Below are 20,401 nucleotides of genomic sequence, written 5' to 3'. Positions count from 1 at the left end.
CCAGGGAATTGCGCAGAGTGAAACTCTGTGAGTTCTGCCCACCCATAATAGAAAGATAAAGTAACGAGGTGAACTAAAGATATTTCTCCTTGTAACACCGCTCTATGGCAGGTGCACTATTTTGGTGTAATCCCAGGTTTACTGTCTTTAGTAATTATGGGGTTGCATCAAATTCCATGGGTGGATGCACAGGAAAGCCCATGTTCCACCCATAGAACATCTATCACAACAAAATGTAAAACAGTGCGGTGTGTTGAATTACATTTCTTTACAAAGTCAAGCAAGGTGGTGCAAATAGCCCTTTGCGTGACTTTTTAAATCCCATTTAAGGACTTGCCTTGCAAGACTTGCATTACACAAGGACAACATAAGTCCTTAGTAAATCTTCCCCTGAATTACGACACCCGCAATTGCATTACTCACCACCCACCCTGATGGAGGTAATGGGGTACGATCTGGGAGCAGGCGGGTGGTAAATATGTAATGCACAAAAGTTGGATGTTGAATTTTAGTCACTGGAGGCAGGAAGGAAGAGAGTGCTCAGTATGGGGCTGGGGAATGTCCACTGGAATTATGCAACAAGAAAAAACAAATTATGTGGCATAACGCAGCACATTTTTTAATTGTATAACTTCCTTTGTCTGCAATTTTTGCACATGGTAATACTGTCTGAGCAAATATTTGACCTCATTAGTACTAGTTTAAGAACCAAATACAGAAATAAGCAACTGATAGATGACCTGTTAAGGGCATTCCAATGCGCATGAACACATTGCAACATTTTTTGTAACTTTTCATCCGTTTGAGGTAGAAAATTTATTTTTATTAAAATCTGTAAATTATGCAAAGATTGATGGATTATGTGGCAAACACAGCAAATCCACAATTATGAGAAATAAGCAGCAGCCGCAGAATCACATAATTTAAGTGGCCCTGAGTAAGGGGAGAGGGGAAGGTTAGGGTAGGAGGCTTGACAAGAGAGACAATCATGGAAGTCACAATGGAAGATGGATTATGAAGCATCCTGGGGGTGGTGCGGGTAGCCATAGAAGAACAAGGGGAAAGTTGATGGCAAATTGTGTGTTGAAAGGTTGAATGTTGTCTCGGGGGAGGTGGGCTCTAGAGCAATGAAGGGTGGGAATATGTTGAGCTGAGGTATGGGGTTAGACATTAATGTTAGCAAAGTTGGCAGGGTTATTTAAAGTGTGTTGTTAAAATGAAGGTTGTAAAAGTTGTGAACTCTGCTTCCAATAAATGGCCCTTTTCCACATAACTTACAGCGGCGGTCGCGACCGCTAATGAACATCACCCAGAGAAACTCTGCCCGGTGAGATGAAATAATTGGACCCGTGGCCTAGATCAATACAGCTTTGGCTCGGCACGCCGAATATGTCCGACAGTGTATTTTTAAGAGGACGAGGAATCTGAGAAATGTTCATCTCCTAGTCGGAAGCGAAGCAAAATCATACGGCAGCAACTATATGCGCCCTTGTGTGTTTGTTTGAACTTTCCAAAACAAACTTTTCAGATTGGGTGTAACACACATTTTCTCTTTTTATAACACTGTTCCCATGTCACAGGATAGCTGCTGGCCAACACAAACACCCACTTATAGCCCTGAAAAGAATTGTACCATTGCTACAACCGAGGGTGCGAGCCATTGTATTTCAGTCAATACGTTCGCGTTGGCGCCTAATTTCTTCAGCATGCCTTACTAATTTGGCAACATTTATTTTGGCACACAAATCGCAAGGCAGCTGCGTTAAATGTCCTGCTAGGTCCTTTGTGTTTTTTTCTTCCCCTGCATAAAAGGATTTAAGATATGAAAACGTGAGTTACAGTGTCATGGACAAGGCTGTGGCTTCCTGTTTATGAGTCACCGTAAATATGGAAGGTGCCGGCTGACATTTCTCAGCTGAGGGATTCGACGCAAGCCTGTGTTAAAAGCAAATCCCCCAGCCGGGTGGTCCTGCCGTGACTCCGTGACCTTGAGCAATGCCGTGGGGAATTGTCAGAAGGGAACAGTAGTAGTTGGAAGATAAATCCACAGCTACTTTGAACGCTCCTTAGTGAAACAGGGCAGGACAGAACATCGTCTCATTGATAGCAACATGTTTTAGTTTTATGTTTCAATAATTTAATATTTTTTTATACGTCTAAGAGAAAAAAGTGTATTAGCTCTAATCAATGCAATTTAAAGTGTGATTGTTATATATATAGATATATTACCCACTGGCGGGCACCACTGAGTAGTTTCCATGGAAAATGCCTTTTTTGTGTTGCTAAAACTTGGGCCCCTTTTGACGAATCTCCACGAAACGTTCAAAAAAGGTGCTACTTCTTGATTAGTTTGTGCATGGAAAGTTTCAGGGTGATCCCTCAATTGGGGGCTAAGGAAAAAGGGGGCCCCAAAACACAAAATCCACATGCATTTTCCATTGACTTTGTTAGGCTCAGCATAAGCTTGCCTGACAGCCTCACACTGACTTCCAGTTGAAAAAAGAGCAACTTCCACATTAATTTGCCATACCCACAAGGCCTGGCCCTCAGATTTTAAAGGCCAGACTGAAAATTCATAAACCGGCTCTGAATCTGAGATCTTGCAACCAGGCCTTGGCAAAGTCCACTAGAATAAGGAAAACCATAACAGGCGAACGATCATTCTCATAATTGGTGGCAGAACAGAGGTATTTCGTCCTTTGGCTCTTCGCCTTACTGAGGATCATTTTCAATTCAGGAAGAAATTGAAAACCTGGGTATTTTTAGCTTAAGGTTCCTCTGGGTTGGGGGGCTTGTTGCAGGGTTTCACCTGGTTGAAAGGACAGAGCTTTACAGCGCCGTGATACCCTTCAGTGGGTGAGGGATGCGCTGTACAAAAACTCAAATAAATAAAATAAATAGGAAGCACCACTGCAAAAACTGCTGAATGTATAGAACACCAAATTTGGCAGGAAGCTAGATCGTGGCATGCAGATTGTGCTTTTTGTGATTTGGTGTAAATCGTTCAGTAGTTTTAAAGATATTAAGGTTTCAAAATATTTGTATATATCTGGACAGTTGAGTTTGAGGGACTCTTGCGAGTGCCCATCACGCCCAATCTAAAAAACAGGAGCATTCTGATTGGCCAATAGAGCCTTTTTTCTTTTGGCACGATTCGTTCCCATGAGAGTCAGACACCAGCGGAAGAGAGAGCTCTGATTGGCTGCCAGCAACATGAGAAACATTTTGTTGGCATCCATTAGAGGACTCAGGACTTAGGGCCTCATAAGAGGAAGAGGCTGTCGGTGGTGGTCCACCTGACAGAGAGGCCATAGGATTTTGATGCATGCGGTCGGACCGCAGAGGTTGGGGGAAAGACCGCTACCTCTGACAGGATCCAAGATCACTTCGAGGTGGCAGTCGGAATCCTATCCCTATATTTGAGGTGGTGCCTATACAGGCACTGCTGTAGGGATTAGGGATTAGGCAGTCCCACCGCCATGAAAAGGCAGATGTAAATGGACTAGTGACCTGAGTGCTACTGCTAAGTGGCCCAGGGGGAAGATGTAGTGGCCCCCCCACATCTGTGCACTGTGTGCTAGGCACCACATGGTGCTTGGCACACAGTGCATGGATGTTCACAAATAGCTTTTTTCTACTGTGGCTTGTGCTACAACCCTTTTCCTGGGCTACAGAATAAGCAGTAGTAAAAAAATCCCTTTCCAATCTCCATGATGGCAGTCTCATTGTGATAGGGTGGGTGGGACCACCAACTCATTGTCGGACAGTCTCCTGCCCGACGCGATGGCAGTCAGCGGTATGACCAACCATCATCATAATTAGGGCCAAAGTCCCATGTTCCGAAGTTTAGGAAAAAAAATATATAAGGGGGCAGGGTAGGGATACATTTCCCATCCTAGGCATCATGGGGGGGACCCTGTGGTACGTGCCACCGGGCCAAAATAAAAAAAATAAATCAGCAGATTTTGCCACCATTACGCAGGCCTTCTGCGGGATCTGGCAAAAAAAACACAAAATGGCCACTGACATTATTATACATGTATATGGAGAGGGGGTCGTCAGTAGGGTTCACCACCCCAGTCCATTTAGGGCCCCAGGGACCCCATCCCCTGTGGCCCAATTTAATTAAACGGGGAGGGGGAGCACGGCCCTTCTCTCTGAGCATATATGGCCCGAGGACCCCATCATAATGGGGTCCAATATATTTAAATAAGGGAGGGGGGCTGCAATGCCCCTCCTTGAGCTTTAAATGGTCCATAGGGACCCCATTCTCCAGGATCCTCAAATGCATTAAAATTCAGGGGTCAGCACTGCCCCCTCCCTGAGTCTTTAATGGCCCAGAGGATGGGTTCCTCTGGACTAAAAGTCAAGAGGAAGTGGGGATGCTTGGCCCCCTACCCTTTTAAAAATATGAACAGCCTCAGAGGATAGGGTCCCTGGGGCCTACAAAGGCTTTGGGAGGGGTTCTGTGTGACTCCTCCCCTTTTTTGTCATTTTAGGTTCTGGGGAATTATGTCCCTAGGGCCTATTAGGGCTTCAGAGGGGGCCATCCCTTGTATTTGAACCCAGGGAATGGATTCCCCGGAGCCTATTAGGTCCCCTTAGATTTTGGCCCTTGTGGTCAGGTACCACTAAGGCTAACAAAAGGGTGCCACGTGTCTACCCTCCTCCCCCGTTTAATTGTATTTGACCCCAGGGGATTGGGTCCCCGGAGCCTTTTTAAGGCTTGGTGAGGGAGGCAATATGGCACCCGCCCCTTTTTATTAGTTCTGGCCTCGGGGATAGGGCCCCCAGTGCCAATTAAGTGTCAGGAAGGGGGATGAACATCCCCCCTCTTAAAATATATGTTTTGCCCCAGATGATGGGTGCAGCTTGGAGTTGACTGCCTGCAGGGAGTTGGAAGCAGGGCCCTGCAGCTACCCCCATGGCACAAGTGATCAGAGATACTGGTTGGCTGCCTGTGGGGAGCTGGACACAGGACCTGCCTGCAAGTCTGTCTCTGCAACCAATCCCACACCGCAGATGATAAAAGTACGTGTGCATCATGTTGACTGCATGTGGGGGGGGGTTGACTGCCTCCAGGTGGATTGGCCAGAGAGCCTGGACACAGGCCAGGCCCTGTTGCCAAGCCCATGCTGTGCATAGCATGGGTTGGCTCCCTGTGGTGGGTTGGCCACAGAGCGTGGCTGACTTCTTCCCCATTTGATCAATCAACCCCACACAAATTCCCAAATATCAACGTACGTGATGGGAAGCCTTCTGGCATTGGCAGAATGCCATGCATCCAGGATCTGATGAGCAAATCGTGTCTTCTGGGAGGATCAGTTTTTCTAACTAAAATCCTCTGTGAAAGGGGATATTTGTCAAATGGGCAAAACCTTAAACTTCCTGTCTACCCATCTGGAACTGCTACCAAGGTTGGTACACCGATTCAGATATAGGGCAAAATAGAAGTATGTCTCCAGGATTGGGATAGGTTGCAACAGGAACATTTTCAGATGTTGTGGGAGGAGGATGCAAGGCCCCATGCCTGTTCAATGCAAATTAGACAGGTCCTCTTGCACAGGGGCCCGCTTGCAGGGCCAGGTCATGCCTGCCAGTCAACTGGGGGTTAGCACTAAACTACAAGGCACTACCAAAAACCTAACTACACCCTTTAAAAGCCCACCTGCTCCCACATCACAACAAGATCCTTCATCCAGTGTGTCCAGTAATCTATAGTAAATCATGTGTATGAGCCTCCCCATGGTTTGTTCCAAAACCACCACCTCCGTAAACAATTTACCCACCATTCACTGATCCATATTCGCACAACAGGCTCCAAATGTTCTAATTACCTATTCTAGCAGTATCAGTAACAACACATCAAAGTCAAAGGTAACACAATATATTTTGGTAAAAAGGATATTAAGGAACAAATTAGGGATGAAAGTCAACTTTCCTTGGAAGGGGAGAAATAACAAAAATAATGCCTGAGTCTAGGGAGGGAGAGTCAGCTTGGAGCAGGTTGGGCCACAAAAAAACACATCAGGGAATAGTCTAATTGTGACAGTGCAACACAGAATTCAAATTGCCTTAAAAAATATAAAGCAAATCAAAGTTCAAGATTGCAAAATAAAGTTATAATCCAATCAAAACTTTTAACTGAAATTTAAAGTACATTCCTCAACTCACATGGGGTATCTGACCAGTTATTCCTGGTTTGGAGGCAAAAGTTCTTGGAGATCTTCGGGGTCTGATCTTAGGATCACCTGTAGATCCTTCTTAGGTGCAGACATTTTGGTTTGCAGAATGGGACCAGACATCGTATTCAAGACATACCGGGATAGTTTAAGGACAGAAGGAGGTATCATTGTCATGTACAATATATGTCTTTCTCATGGTGGGTTATAATTCCAGCATGCTGCTTTCACCAGCGGGTGACTATGGCTAACAAAGATGCAGCTGAAGCACATACTAATTCCCACTAAAATGTAGTCTTTATCTGTGATCTATCACAGAATCTAATAAAGCAAGGGGTCCCCCTTACATTCGTGGTGAAGGCAAACAAGAACTTCCACATGATTTGGAGGCCAGGATTTAATGACCTATGAGTGCAGAATGCATGGCTACTAGATGTGTCTGTGATGCCAGCTACGTCTAAGTGTTCACAACTTAATATAAAATATATTTTTTAAATTACAGAAATGTAAAACAATACATGTTTTATTTTAGGAAACTAACATATATATCTAAGTGCATACTCTAAAGTAGCAAACAATAATTACATATTTAAAATTGTTTTACAAATTAATGTAATGTAGAATGAATGACATAAACGAAGTTAACTAAACATACAACTCAAACAACAACAAATCCTAACAACATAATACAATATATAATACAACATCATTTACTAAAATTATAAGTCCCAAGTATAAAAAATAAGCTTCACTTGTGGGAGTTACATATACTATTCTAATTCCAGGTTAACAAACACTCAGGAACCAGAATATATATAATAACCATTCTAACTCCAGTCCAAATAACACATATGTTAAGTGCATATATTAGCCTTTTCGATGCGTCGGACAGCCCACGGCCGTCCGACGTCACGATGGGCTTGAGCGTCTGTTCTGCGTATGTGTAAGATTCGGTCACACCCCGGTGGAATGTCTGCTGAGGCGAAGAGGCTAAGGGCCTAATTACGATGTCAGGTGGACTTAAGATGCTCCCATAGGGTAATGGGAGGTGCTGTTCACCCCTACACCCCAGGCTGGCACCCCAAGGTGCCTGCCCCAGGATGCAGGGATCAACAGGGGGTCACCATAGTTGTCCCCGAAGGCCCCCACCCAAAGGCCGAAGACACAAAAGGGAGCCCCGCTACTGGCCCCCAAACACGCTTTCCAACATGGTTTCCATGTCAGTCAGGCTGGCATGGAAACCATGTCGGAAACCGTGCATCGTAATCCCAAGGGCGGAAAGTCCCAGTCTTTGGGAATACGAGCCAGTTCAGGCTGGTTTCAATTCCGACCGGCTGATACATAATCAGCCGGTCGGAATTGAAACCGACGATGGAGCTTGGAAAGCGATCGGAGGTTTTCCATCGTAATCGGCCCCTAGGTGGGTGGTCAGATTTACTATTCTGACTATGGTCGAATAAAAAATGGGTAAAGCGCACACATTTAGACCAGTCCAATTTACTATTCTAACTCCAGATGGACTAACATTGGAGAATTGTCTTCCAGGTCATGATACGAACACGGAACAGATTCCAGCGATACTGATCAACGTACTCGCCTTCAGGACAGAATAGGATTAATACGCACCATGAACAACATCTCATACCAGACCTTATATCAGTCTGGTGAAACGTCAGTCCATGAAACAGGGTATTGTTTAAAAGAATATAGTTTTTCTCAAACCAAGGAAGCATCTGCACATTAGACCAGCTGCGTAGGAAGTAGACCCGGCAGAGAGGATAAAAGGGATAAGAGGAAAGAGAGCCTGACAGCCCTGAAGAAGTCGTGGGGTCTTCGCTTATCAAGGAAACACGTGTTGGCTGGGCAATTTGAATTAAAGACAAAGAAAAGATCATAACGAACTTCTCTCTTTACTGTTTCATAACGAAGACATGTTAATTTTGTACTGGATATGTGTGTGTGCAAAGGATAAGAATTACGTTAAGAAAGACCTCAGGGTCATAATATTAGAGGGACTAGGGTGTTTTCCCTTGCCTTTAGCACCGCTGAAATCACTATATTCTCTTACGGATGCAAATTTATGGGCTCCAACTATATTCTACAATTAATGGCACCCCAATAAAACATGTAACATTGGAAAATGTACCTGCATTATGTGGGTCAGATTTATTAGTATGACTCCAGTCCAACTAACGATAAGGAGAAGGTGCATGTGTTTGGAGAGCAAGATCTTCTATTCTAACCACAATACAAGTAAAATATGTGAATGTGAATGTGTTTAGGGAACATTTAGGGATTATTCTAATCCTGATCTAAGTAAGATTGTAGTTACTCCAGTACAACTAAAACTGGTGAAAGTGCTTCTATTTATGGGGGTTGTTAGATTTGGGGGTCTCTAGTTGGCATAGGTAGGCACCTGTGACAAATAGGGACCCTTGCGTCTAGTCAGGGTAAGGGGGTACACTCCTAAAATAACCCCTGCTCACCCACTTGGCAGATTGGCACGAGCAGACAGGCTTATCTCAGAGGCAGTGTGTGAAGCATTTGTGAACACATACAGTAATCAAGTGACAACACTACAGATGGACACCACACAAGTTTTTAAATCAAAAATAAGTATTTTTTATATAGATATATCACAAGACCATAAACAACAAAAATCCACAATACTGTTACTTTAAAAGGGTGGAATTTAGCTTAGTTCTCTTAAGATGGTAAATGCGACACTCAGAGTTCAATGTACCTTAAGATGCGACACGCAGGGCAACAAACGTGTTGCAAGGACGGTGCTGCGTTGAAGATCTGGTGCAAATAAACAAAGATGGCGCTTTCTTCTTGATGTGGCACGCTTCTCGGTGATGCAGCAGCGCCTGATGCAACGTCGATCCTCCTCTCCGGTGATACGAGATGCTTTACACGATGCGAGCTGCGACAGGCCACGCGACACGCTACCCAGTGATGCGGCGGCGTCTGCTGCGACGTCGATCCTCTTCTCCTGGCGATGCGAGGTGCTTCGGTGCACCTACGATGACTCAACGATTTTTCTGCGACACGCTTCCCGGTGATGTAGCGGCGTCTGCTGTGACGTCGATCCTCTTCTCATGTGATGCGGGGCGCTTCGTGTTGTGAGGCGGCAGTGGCAGTTCGGGGACACGCTTCATGTTCTTGAGTCGCGCTTCCAGCTCCTTGCGACATGCAAGTCTTCAAAAAGTCCAGCACAACTGCAGGCACTTCAAGAGAACTCTTGGGGAGCTGGTGGGTGAAGTAAGTTGGCCCTGAGACTTCAGTAGGAGGCAAGCTCTTTTCCAAGCCCTTGGAGATCCTTCACAAGTTGAATAAAAAAGTTATTTCTCCTTTCTTTGGCAGTCAGGCAACCACTGCAAGCAGCACTTCAGCTTAGGGATAGTCTCTCCTCAGTTTCTTCTGATTCCACTCCTCAGCAAAGGTTTCTTCTTATTCCCCAAAGTGATCTAAAGTTCTTGGGTGTGGGTCCCAATATTTACACTAAGTTTATCTTTGTTCTCTGAAGGCAGAGGGGCCTTTGTCTAGTCCAAACCAGTTCTGGTCAGTCCTGGAGCACTTTGTTGACAAGACTCCTTCTTTCCTTTCAGAGTGCAGGGCAGAGACATCAGACGCAAATACAGGAGGAAGGCAAAACGTTCAGGGATGACCCTGCAAAAAGGGCCAAGTCCAACAGGGGTCAAATGTACTAATTCAACTCCAATCCAACTTGTAATGGGCAAAATGGATTTTTGGGGGGGAGGGTCCAGATTTACTATTTTATCATTGGGGAAAGTGCATATATTTAAATGGTCAGATTTATTATTCTATTGCTAATACTAACAGCAGGGATGTTGTGTGTGTATATTTTTGGGGGCCTAGAGGGTCAGATCTACTATTTTACTTCCAGTCAGTTGTCCAAACATCCTAAATCCAAACCTGTTCTCTTTTAAGAAAGTAAATAATTTAAAAATACATCCACGGTAATAACAAATGTATTCAATACTTATACCACTTTTATAATAATATGTATTAATATTTGTTAATAATGCTTTAATTGTCAAAATATTACTTTATTTCTTCAACTAAATAATATAATTACATGACCAATGAAATGAAAATAAAATATTCAAATACTTATTGGAATTATTTATTGAATAGTTTTACAATTGTGGAACATATAACAAAACAGTTTTATTGTCAAAATAAATTATTTGAACAAATTATTAAGTATTGTATATACAAATACTTAAGTAAACACAACTAATTATCACTATTTATCTTTTACTTTATTACACTACTCATCCACCTCCCCATGAAAAAAATCCCCAAAATAAGAAATGAATACATCCATTACAATACTAATAACATAGTTAATTGAACTATCAAATCAAAGCATACAAAAATAACAAAATATATCGATAAAACACTACCTATGCAATACCACAATGAAACCAAACAACTCAGAAAAATAAAAGTAATAAAGTTAAAATATTAAAGCATATTTTACATTATTATTAACAATTTAACTTTAAAAACAAAATGTAAAAATGCTATACAGAAATGTTAAATACCTTCATAATTAGTTGACATTTTAATTATCGATATTAATGTGAGGAAATGTAATTTTCACACACTTGACATTCACATTCTTGATATTTTTGTATTAACAATAGTTTTACTTCAATATTAAATACCATCGTTATTTTGGAATCGAAATTTTGCAATATTCTGGCTCTGCGCTCTTTCAGACTATAGACTACTAATTTTTGCAATAAATACTTTTAGAATCAATCCAAACATGAGAAAGAGTTTTCTTTGCCATTATGCACTTAATCAGTGACATGGCTTTTCATTTTATATGTGCCAGCAACAATTAAATTCTGTCTCGGCTTGATGCTAGTTACCAGGGGAAGTTGGAAAATGGCAGGATCACAGTACAGCAGTGGATGCAAACTAATGGAGATGAACCCAAGTTTCTTCTGGCTGGGGAAAACCACCAGTCTGTGATCAAGTAACTGCTGGCCTCAATGCCTGATTTAACTCCTAATCAAAGTTAAGTGTTAAAAAACTATCAGTAATCTTTGATTGAGAACTTTCTCTCGCTCTCTTTCTCGCACTCTCCACTAGCCATGTCTCCTCAGTTGCTAAATGGCGCCACTATCTCTTAAATATCCAGGGTAGATTGCTTGGCCATACAGAAATATTGAGAATCTATATGTGCAGAAATGGAGGAGGTCATTGGCTGTACAGTCTTGGTCGACCCCTGAATGGTTATACTAGGGGCCGTATTACTGTAACGGTAAATTGGACCACCGCCTGCTATCAAGTCGGTCAGGGGACCAACCGACAAGCTAGTGGCGTTCCGACCGCCCAATTATGATGCGACCGCCGGGCTGGCAGATGGAAATTGTTCTTTAACATGGCAGCTTGTGCTGCGACCCTTTTTACTTTCTGCACATCCATGCACTGTGTGCCATGCAGCATGTGGTGCATGGTACACGGTGCATGGACGTGCATACAGGCACTAAATGTGCTCCCTGGGCCACTTTGCAGTGGCCACCGAGGGCCAGGCCCTGCTAGGGCCCCTCGAAGTCCATCTACGACCGCCTTTTCATGGTGGTGTGACGACCATGAAAAGGCTGTCGGAAAGAGACATCGTAATCCCGACGGCGGTCCCAATCGGAGGCGAAAGTCTGTGTCCCATCCAACAAGGGTCCGACCACCTGCATCCTAATGCGGCGGTCGGACAGAAGGGCTGAAGGTGGGGCGGACTGCCACTGACGGCCAGTTGGAGGAGGTCCGCCCAACATCCTAATTAGGCCCTAGGTTTGATGGAGGAGTGGGAGGCCTTCGCTGCACATGTCTTTTCATAGCTACGGGGTTCCTGGTGGCAAAGAGAGACCTAGCGAGACACTGGAGAGACGTTGAGGCACCTGCACTCCCGATATGGACAAGGGAGATGGACTTTTGTGCTATAGAAGAGCTTGTGTAAAAGGCACGAGAAGCCACACAACAAAACATAAGAAGATATGAGAGGACCGGCGGGTTCACTTGCAAAGCTGATGCCTCTCTAAGCTAAATATAGTGTACGTACATGATGTCAAGAGAATGTGATTGTCAGAAATGTCTTGTGATGTAACGTAAGTGGTGTGCTGTCTGCATTGTTCGCAGTTGTGGTTTTTATGGCAAAAAACAAATTAAGAGTTCTTATAAAAAACTAAGAAAGGATCCTGGGTTGAGTGCTACCTTTCTTGTTTGGACAACCACAGAAGGACCATAACCGGTGCTGTCACCAGTTCTTGCGTTGATTATTGACAAAGGGTTTGGTGGGCTCCCAACGTATCAATTGTTACAGCTTCAATACATCCAAGGGTTGGCTGCCCGCCAGCCACCCACATATCTGGAAGAAAAAAGAGCATATTGTCTTCCAAATATCCGCTATGTTGAAATGACCTGAGAGGATACGAACTTATTAACTATTTGAGTGCAATTCGAGACCGATCAACATTTGTGCCTGTAACTTGGGTCAGGCAATCTGAACACTGGTTAATTTCCATAGCAGTTAAGTGAAATTGCTGATAAATAACATCGGTTGCAAGTCACTAGAATGGCGTGTTTAACTAGATAACATTTTTATTTAGGTTGTAAAAGAAATACAAAATAGACAATTCCCAAATCATCTATGTATTGCTGCAGTAACGTTGCACATATAATCGTGGTTCATTTGACAGGCGCCCCTCAAGGTCCACTTCTGTCTGATTTACTGTACATATTCCAAGATGGTACAAATGTAGTTACTAGTGTGCCATGACAGTTCTGCATTTTCCCTCTTCCTCCTTGCCTAAACCATTGTAAGGCAGCCGAATATACACTAGAATAGTAAATTATCCTTTCCTAGAATATTTGGGTGTATTTTTGATTTTCAAGGCAAGGCATAGAAATACGACTACTGCCAGGGAAATTCAGAAGAGCTTGGAAGTTTAGAATAGCACAAGGTTCCATTCGACATTAATATTAGTCAGAATATTATAAATGTAATTCAAAGATCAGCTGTTCCGGCCCCACAGAGGCCATTAGCGTGGCGTTGCTTGTTTAATTCACTAACCGCCGAAAGTGCACGCTGCGCCCTGTGGCCCTCGAACAATTTACAGCTCTGAAGGATTGGGTTTCATGCACTTGAACTCAAGTGACACAAATATTTCAGTGATGAGTCAATACTGGAAAGGAAAGGTTCGAAAGGCGGGGAGTGTTTACAGAAGACGTCTCAGCGCTGCTAGTAAAACATGTCTTATTGTTAGCTCCGAGGGCGCTGACGAGCAGCCCTTTGAAGGGGGCTTTTGACAAGCCAACAACTTAAGACCAACTGGTAAAAATCACAAAAAAGGCTCGAGCGTCATCTGCAAACAACACGGGACAAGCCTTTCAGGAATGCTGATGATCCCATGAAGATGCGCCTTGCCACCTCGTTGAAAGGGGATACAGGATATTTGTAAAAGGGTTTTCGCTGATCCGCTTTCTTTGTTTAAGTAATGTTCATCAAACAAGCCTGCTGCACACTGGCATGACTGCGGCCAAACCTAATACCAATACGGAAATTAAAAACCACGGTTAACTTTCTATGTAAGAACACAAAGGGGAGCTTGAGACATCAAGGAACCTTGTTTTGGTCGCTGTCCCGTGGTGACAGCGATAAGGGACCAGTTCATCCCACTGAGGTCCTTTTACACTCAGATAACAACTTGCTATTTTTTAATGAAGCCTTGTTTGGCACATATCAAAGAGCTATTGTTTGGCTAATCTCTTTTTAAAACAAAGAAGCCTCTTATGTTTTTAGCTTGGAGAGGATATACATCATTGCTGAGTAAGACACAGCATAGATCGGATTGTGGGCTACAGCCCACTGCAAGATAAGGTCAGGGGTATCACGTTTATTATTGTGGAATCAGGGATATTTTACAAAAGTAACACTACTCAGATAAGAGATATTACATTTGAAGGCGTTCTATTATATTTTTGGTACACTTTCTTTTTATTTAAGACAGGGTTTTGCGATGTTCTAAATACTTCTTTTCTTCCAAAAAACTTGGAAATGTTGCAAAGCTGTATGCAGTGGGCCATCTCCTGAAAATCAGGTGCTCATAATCAGGGTCGGCTTTAGGGCGGTGCGACCGGTGCAGCCACACCTGGCGCTGACCTCTGGACCACTGAATTCAGAAAATATGGATTTAAGAGTCCCTGCTGCAGAGTTCTGTTGTGTGTCCAGCAGTTATCAGGCAGCAGAAAAAATATCAAGATGACCCTGGTGATTAATGTTCCTGCAAGAGAGACATGAGTTTTGTTTAGTGGTAGTTTTGACTCTTCATAAAGTAGTGCAGAGGGTTAGCATGCCTGCTGCAAAGAACATGTACAATGCAGAACGTGTACAATGCAGTTAATAGAACTGTATTTTATGTGGATAGCTCAGTGCTTTACTGCTTTTGTCACAGAGATTCTTTGACCCATGAACTGTCATAAAAAAAACTGCATGCAAAGTGCATGGTATAGGTTAGAACATTATGGGGCTGATTACGATGTCGGGCCGAATTGCTTCCTCCTGACACCGTCTCGTAAACAGGACTGATCGACCGTCGGTCGGGGTCCCAACCGCTGGATTTAAATGTGACCGAACACTGTTCGGTCGCATTCCAACATTTTACTATGGGAGCATGTGTTACTGCCATAAACCAGCCTTAGTACATGCTCCCATAGGGAAATGGCAGGTGTTTTAATCTCTGCACCCCGTGGCAGGCACCTGAAGGTGCCTGCCACAGGGTCCAGGACTTAACAGGGGGGCACCGTAGCTGCCCTCTCCGCCCCCTACTGGAGGCCTCAGGGAGAAGGGGGCCCTGCTGGGGGCCCCAAAGCAAGTTTTCCAACAGGGTTCGGAAAACCGTGTATCGTAATCCCAAGGTCAGAAAGGCCACCCTTTGGGGTTGCGGGCAGTCCTCCGACTGGCTGATGGGCTGCTTGAGCTAGTCAGAAGCCAACCACAATGATCGGCCTGTTTCAATTCTGACAGGCTGATTCAGCCAGTCGGAATTGAAACCGACGATAGCCCCTATAATTTTTTTCCAGTCTTTCATTATCCTAATGTTGGTTAAAAAGGGTTTGTTTGGCTAGAAATTCATTCTTATTGGTAGAGCCAAACCCAACTACTGTGGTACATTTTAAATCCTGAGTTTGTGCTTCTTTAGACCAAACGCTCTTAAAATATATTACCCACTAGTATGGATCATCATTGTCTTATGTGGCATTGCCTATGATTAATTGTCTCTGTAAAATGTGTGTGTGACATAAAGTGACACCTTAATCTGGTATAAGCAGCGCTATAAAACAAATACAATGTATGTGAAAGAGAAGCCATAGAAAGATGAGGGGCACTATTGTAGGGTGGTAGTGAGGGAATCCATGGAAAAGAAGGTCATTTGGGGGAGCCCCAAAAAATATTCTTGCATGGGGCACCAACAGCGTTAAAGCCGCTCCTGCTCACAATTGTAGTCACCCAGCATGACAAGCTACAAAAGGCTAACACTCGCATTAAAATCACTGATCTTCAACCTCCCATTTGCATATTTTGAAAGTAGGAGATGACAGAGAAAGAGTCAATTGAAATGTTTTTATGTGGAACATGCTTTATTCCAAAGTTCAGTTTTCTTATAGAACCATAACAATGTATGACTGTAAGTGTGGGGGGAAATACGAGTGGGAAAGGAAAGCAGAAAGATTTTTGCACTGTCAAAGCTGATCATTAACTTTCAAATTCCAAATTTTCCCCTACAAACAAGTTGTAATTAGGTGCTTGCCAGCTAGTTTACAACATCAGATTCCAGTGCAATCTTCATTCACAGAGACCTTTGCTGTTTTCTGATGCAGGTACACAGCTCGTTTCAATATGGTAGTCCTGACCTTATGCAACACTGGTACAGGGGAAGGTGTATTGCAGACAGTGGACAGAAATTCCCATCTGCATTAAAGCATTAGTACTGCAACACTCTTGAAGTGTTTGAGGGTTGAAGCCAGGAATATCGAGTCCCGAAACTTGACGGGACAGAATATCATTTAAAAAAAATGAAGGGACAAAATATCGATATCTAAGATTATATGTTTTCTATACCTAAGTCCACATATAAGTGCTTTGATTATTTATAAATCTTCAATGTATGGAGATTTGGAGTTAAGAATAGTAAATGCTTACCTCCTTCTGTGCACTTAACTTTTGAAACTTTGTCCCTTGATGTAGTTGTAATGATGTTCTGTCCCATCAGGATTCGGTGCTCAATATTCCCTACTGCAATCGTGCCTGAGTAGGTGGAGAAGTGTGGCTCAATGATTAGAGTGGCAGACACTGATGCAGAGGTCTAGCCTGGGACCAGGGTTCAATTCCCTGTGTCGGCGGGTCTTGGGCTCAAAAAAATTCCACAGACCTGATAATTCTCGCCTCGGTGCCTATTCCAATCATGGAGTCCCACTCTGCAACTCTGGGCGATAGCTTACTTAATCTCCACAACAGCCCCCACAGCGCTAAAGGATGCCTGGCCTCCACCTTGGGGGTGCCCAGGAGTGGATGCCTCACAGGGAAAGCCAGGATGGGTTCCACAGCGGTATTCGTACAACTGCCTTGAGACCCTTGCGGGTGAGTAGTGTGCAATGCAAGTATCAAATTTACATTTTACATTATCACCCTTAACCTAGGGCATTACATTTAAGGGTATACATTGATACATTAAGACCTTTAAAAAACCTTTAATTTTCAAAACTGATTCTATGATTCACATGTAGAGGGGTGTGGGTGTCTTATGGTATCAGCAGTGCTCTCTCACATGCCCATTTAGTTCATAGAAGCCAATGAGCAATGACGAGATGGGGACATGCTCATTAGATAGTTTGTTTTGGGTGGAAAAAAGTTCAAAATGCTTGTGTAGCATCCACACTGGAGCTATAACCTTTAAAACCTTTTTTTATTATAAAAGCATTGATTGTACTGCCTGATGATGGTCAAAATAGGTATGCAAATTCATGATGGAACTAATGTAATTTACATGAACCACTTTGTAAGCACAACAATTTTAAAAATGTTTACCTTTTGAAGAAAAGTTATATAGTCAGCCAAAATGCCTTCTGAAGCTGTCACCGCATTATATCCCAAACCCTAACATTAGGTCAAGGAACCAAATTCTGATCTACCAGATCAGGTTTATCAGGAATAGGCATGGGGGTATAGATATCAGAGTTGAGGAGCCACAACTCTGGAACAAGTTGGTATGAGAGTTTGTCTTCACAAAAATCTTTATTTCACACACCAAGAACCTAATTTAGAGTTTGGCAGGTGGGCTACTCTGTGGCAGATATCTAGTCTGCCTTATTGTAAGTGCATTATATCCTTAGACACATCTAATAAGGCAGGCAAGTTATCCGTCACATTTGCGATGGAGTAAATTGAATGAGTTTATCTCTGTTCACAGAGACTATCCCTTGACCCCCATGGCTTCATAAGGAGTCCACTTAATCCACCACTGAAGTATGACTTGAGAGTTTCTCCCAGGCGATGACCTTTGTCTTCCACTGAGCATGATGCATGTCTCTAAAAAGTGGCCCACTGTGAAGAACTTGCTTGTGCTATGAAGGTTTTGAAGCCAACAAGCCAGCACTATGCATAATATTTAGGTAAATAAAGAATAAAGATTATCAAAGAGAATATATTAAAAACACCGCTTAATACATTAATTACTTGTAACCGCCACTCTCTTACTATGTTTTACAAACAAATTAAGGTAGTAAGTAAAAACTTTATTGCATGATTAATTAAAATCTTTGCAAAAGAACACATTTTAATGAAGCAACATATACAAGTACATTCAATAAAAGAAACCTCAACATTCCTTACAGTAAGCGTTATTTTAAGAACGTTGGGTTAATATATAAAATCTCTTATATTATAATAAAATTGAATGTGACAGAAAGACCGAAAAAAATCCTGATTTAACTGTTATAATCTTAGTCTATGTCCAGTGTGCAATGGCCTACGTTCTATTCAAGTATAAAAGTAGGGGGGGATATCGGATTATGATATCTATTTCGAAACAGTATGTAGCAGTTTAGGTTATGCAGCTTCTGCCTTTTGAATATGGCCCTCTATATTTAGTCTGTTAAATAACAGTTGAGTTTAACATAACTTTTGCCATGTTTATGAATTTGACCAGTCTGCATGCTAACTGAATGTCTCTTCCATCAAAACAGGCTTTTAATGCTTGCCTGCGTGTTCGGATCCCTCTCTGGTTCCAGAATGGTTTTAATAGCAGTTTGCGCTCACTGTCTAGGCCCCTGCAAGTGTTTGAAGCCAACAAGCCAGCACTATGCAAAACATTTAAGTAAATAAAGAATAAAGATTATGAAAGAGAATATATTAAAAAACACCGCTTAATACATGAATTACTTGTAAGCTCCACTCTCTTACTATGTTTTACAAACAAATTAATTCCCTGTACCTGTATCCCAATAGAATCCATGTACGCGTATTGCTACATACTGAGATCTCTAACGTTCTTTTCATATGAGGAATTCAAAAACATCCACAGAATACATGCATTTGCTCAATTGACTCACATCCACACTACGGGGCAGATTTACAACTTCTTGCGCATCTCTGCAAATCAGCAGGGATGCGCCAGAACAGATGCGTTACGTAATTCCCCCCCTTGCGCCACCAAGGATGCGTCGCATTTACAATGCAGCGCACCATGGTGCAAGGAGGGGAAGATGTGTGACGCATCCTGTGGCGTACGGGTGGCGCATTGCTGGAGTCGCAAGCGCGACGCAACTCCTGCAATGCACAGGGACCGCCCATACTTAACGTGGTGCGTCACTCCTTAATCCTGCTTGAAGCAGGCGTAAGGATTTGACGCAGCAGCGTCGTAAAACTGTCTCAGTGAAATCTTGTAGATTTCACTGCGTCAGTTTTACGGGGCTTTCCTGCGAGGGAACGCCCACCCTGCGACAGAACGCCCACATGAAACCTGACGCAGGTTTCATGTGGCGCAGGGCTTTACAACGTGACGCATCTGCCTAGATGCGTCACGTTGTAAATAAGTTGCAACGTGGCGCATGGTTTACGCTGCCACCGTGTCACAAAAGTGACGCAACGGCGGCGTAAAAGTGTCGCAAGGGACTTGTAAATCTGCCTATACATGTCTAGTCACATTTACCATTAATACTATAATGGTATAGGAAGGGCTTAAGAAGTCTCCCAGAGAAGGTAAATGATTACAGTAGTTACAGTCTGATAAGTACTTTTGTGAAACTTCAATAGTACCCTTGCCAGAAAAATGCTACAAAGATAAACCAATGACCTTCTTAAAATACCCTTGTTCTAGCTTGGTAGCATCGTCCAAGCTCAGGACTCTTCATGAGGGGCTGGGGTGTTCAAGAATCTTAACTCCAAGACAATATAGTTCCAAAATAAAGCATGTATAATTCAAATTGAGGGTCATTACATTTTGAATTATAACAGAAACTCTACAGATTGGAGTATGAAGTCCACACTGTTCCATTTGAGGATAATGCCATTGACACCTGGCTTAATACCATGTGTGTGGGTATTCGTGGCTGCACCATTTCAGTCAGAAAAGTCTCTCTCAGCGTAGATAGCATTTGTTGGGCATTTTCATCAACATCTCATCCAACGGACTATATATTCATCAGCATGACTTAAAAAGGTAACATTTATAAAATATTGTAAAAAAATACTTCACAAAATATTTTAACAATGTTATATATCTCTCAAGATGTTTATATGGAAATTGTAAGGAAGTGAGTTATGAGATGTTTGGATGGAAGTCAACAACAAGTAATAAAGTCACTAACCTGTCAGGCCCAGTCAAAGGTTTAAGTGATCTAAACCTGAGTTCAACCCCTGGTAGTTATGGCACAGAGCATACGGGCTTAACTTAAAGAAAATGTGTACAGCATGTAGAAGTACCAAAACAGTTAAAAACTTTAAAAAGTAACACAATTAAAATCCCACTGCACTTTATTGAAATAGAGAAATCTTTAATAAACAAAAATACACCAAACTGACAACAATTCTAATAAGAAGAACAAGCGTGTATTTTTTTTTTAAATTTCAAAGTATTTTATTGTTTTTCAATAAGAACATACAGAGAATAGTACTGTACAAGGGT

The sequence above is a fragment of the Triturus cristatus genome, chromosome 6 (genome assembly GCF_964204655.1).
Source record: "Triturus cristatus chromosome 6, aTriCri1.1, whole genome shotgun sequence".
NCBI lineage: Eukaryota > Metazoa > Chordata > Amphibia > Caudata > Salamandridae > Triturus > Triturus cristatus.
Note: the sequence above shows the minus strand (reverse complement) of the source record.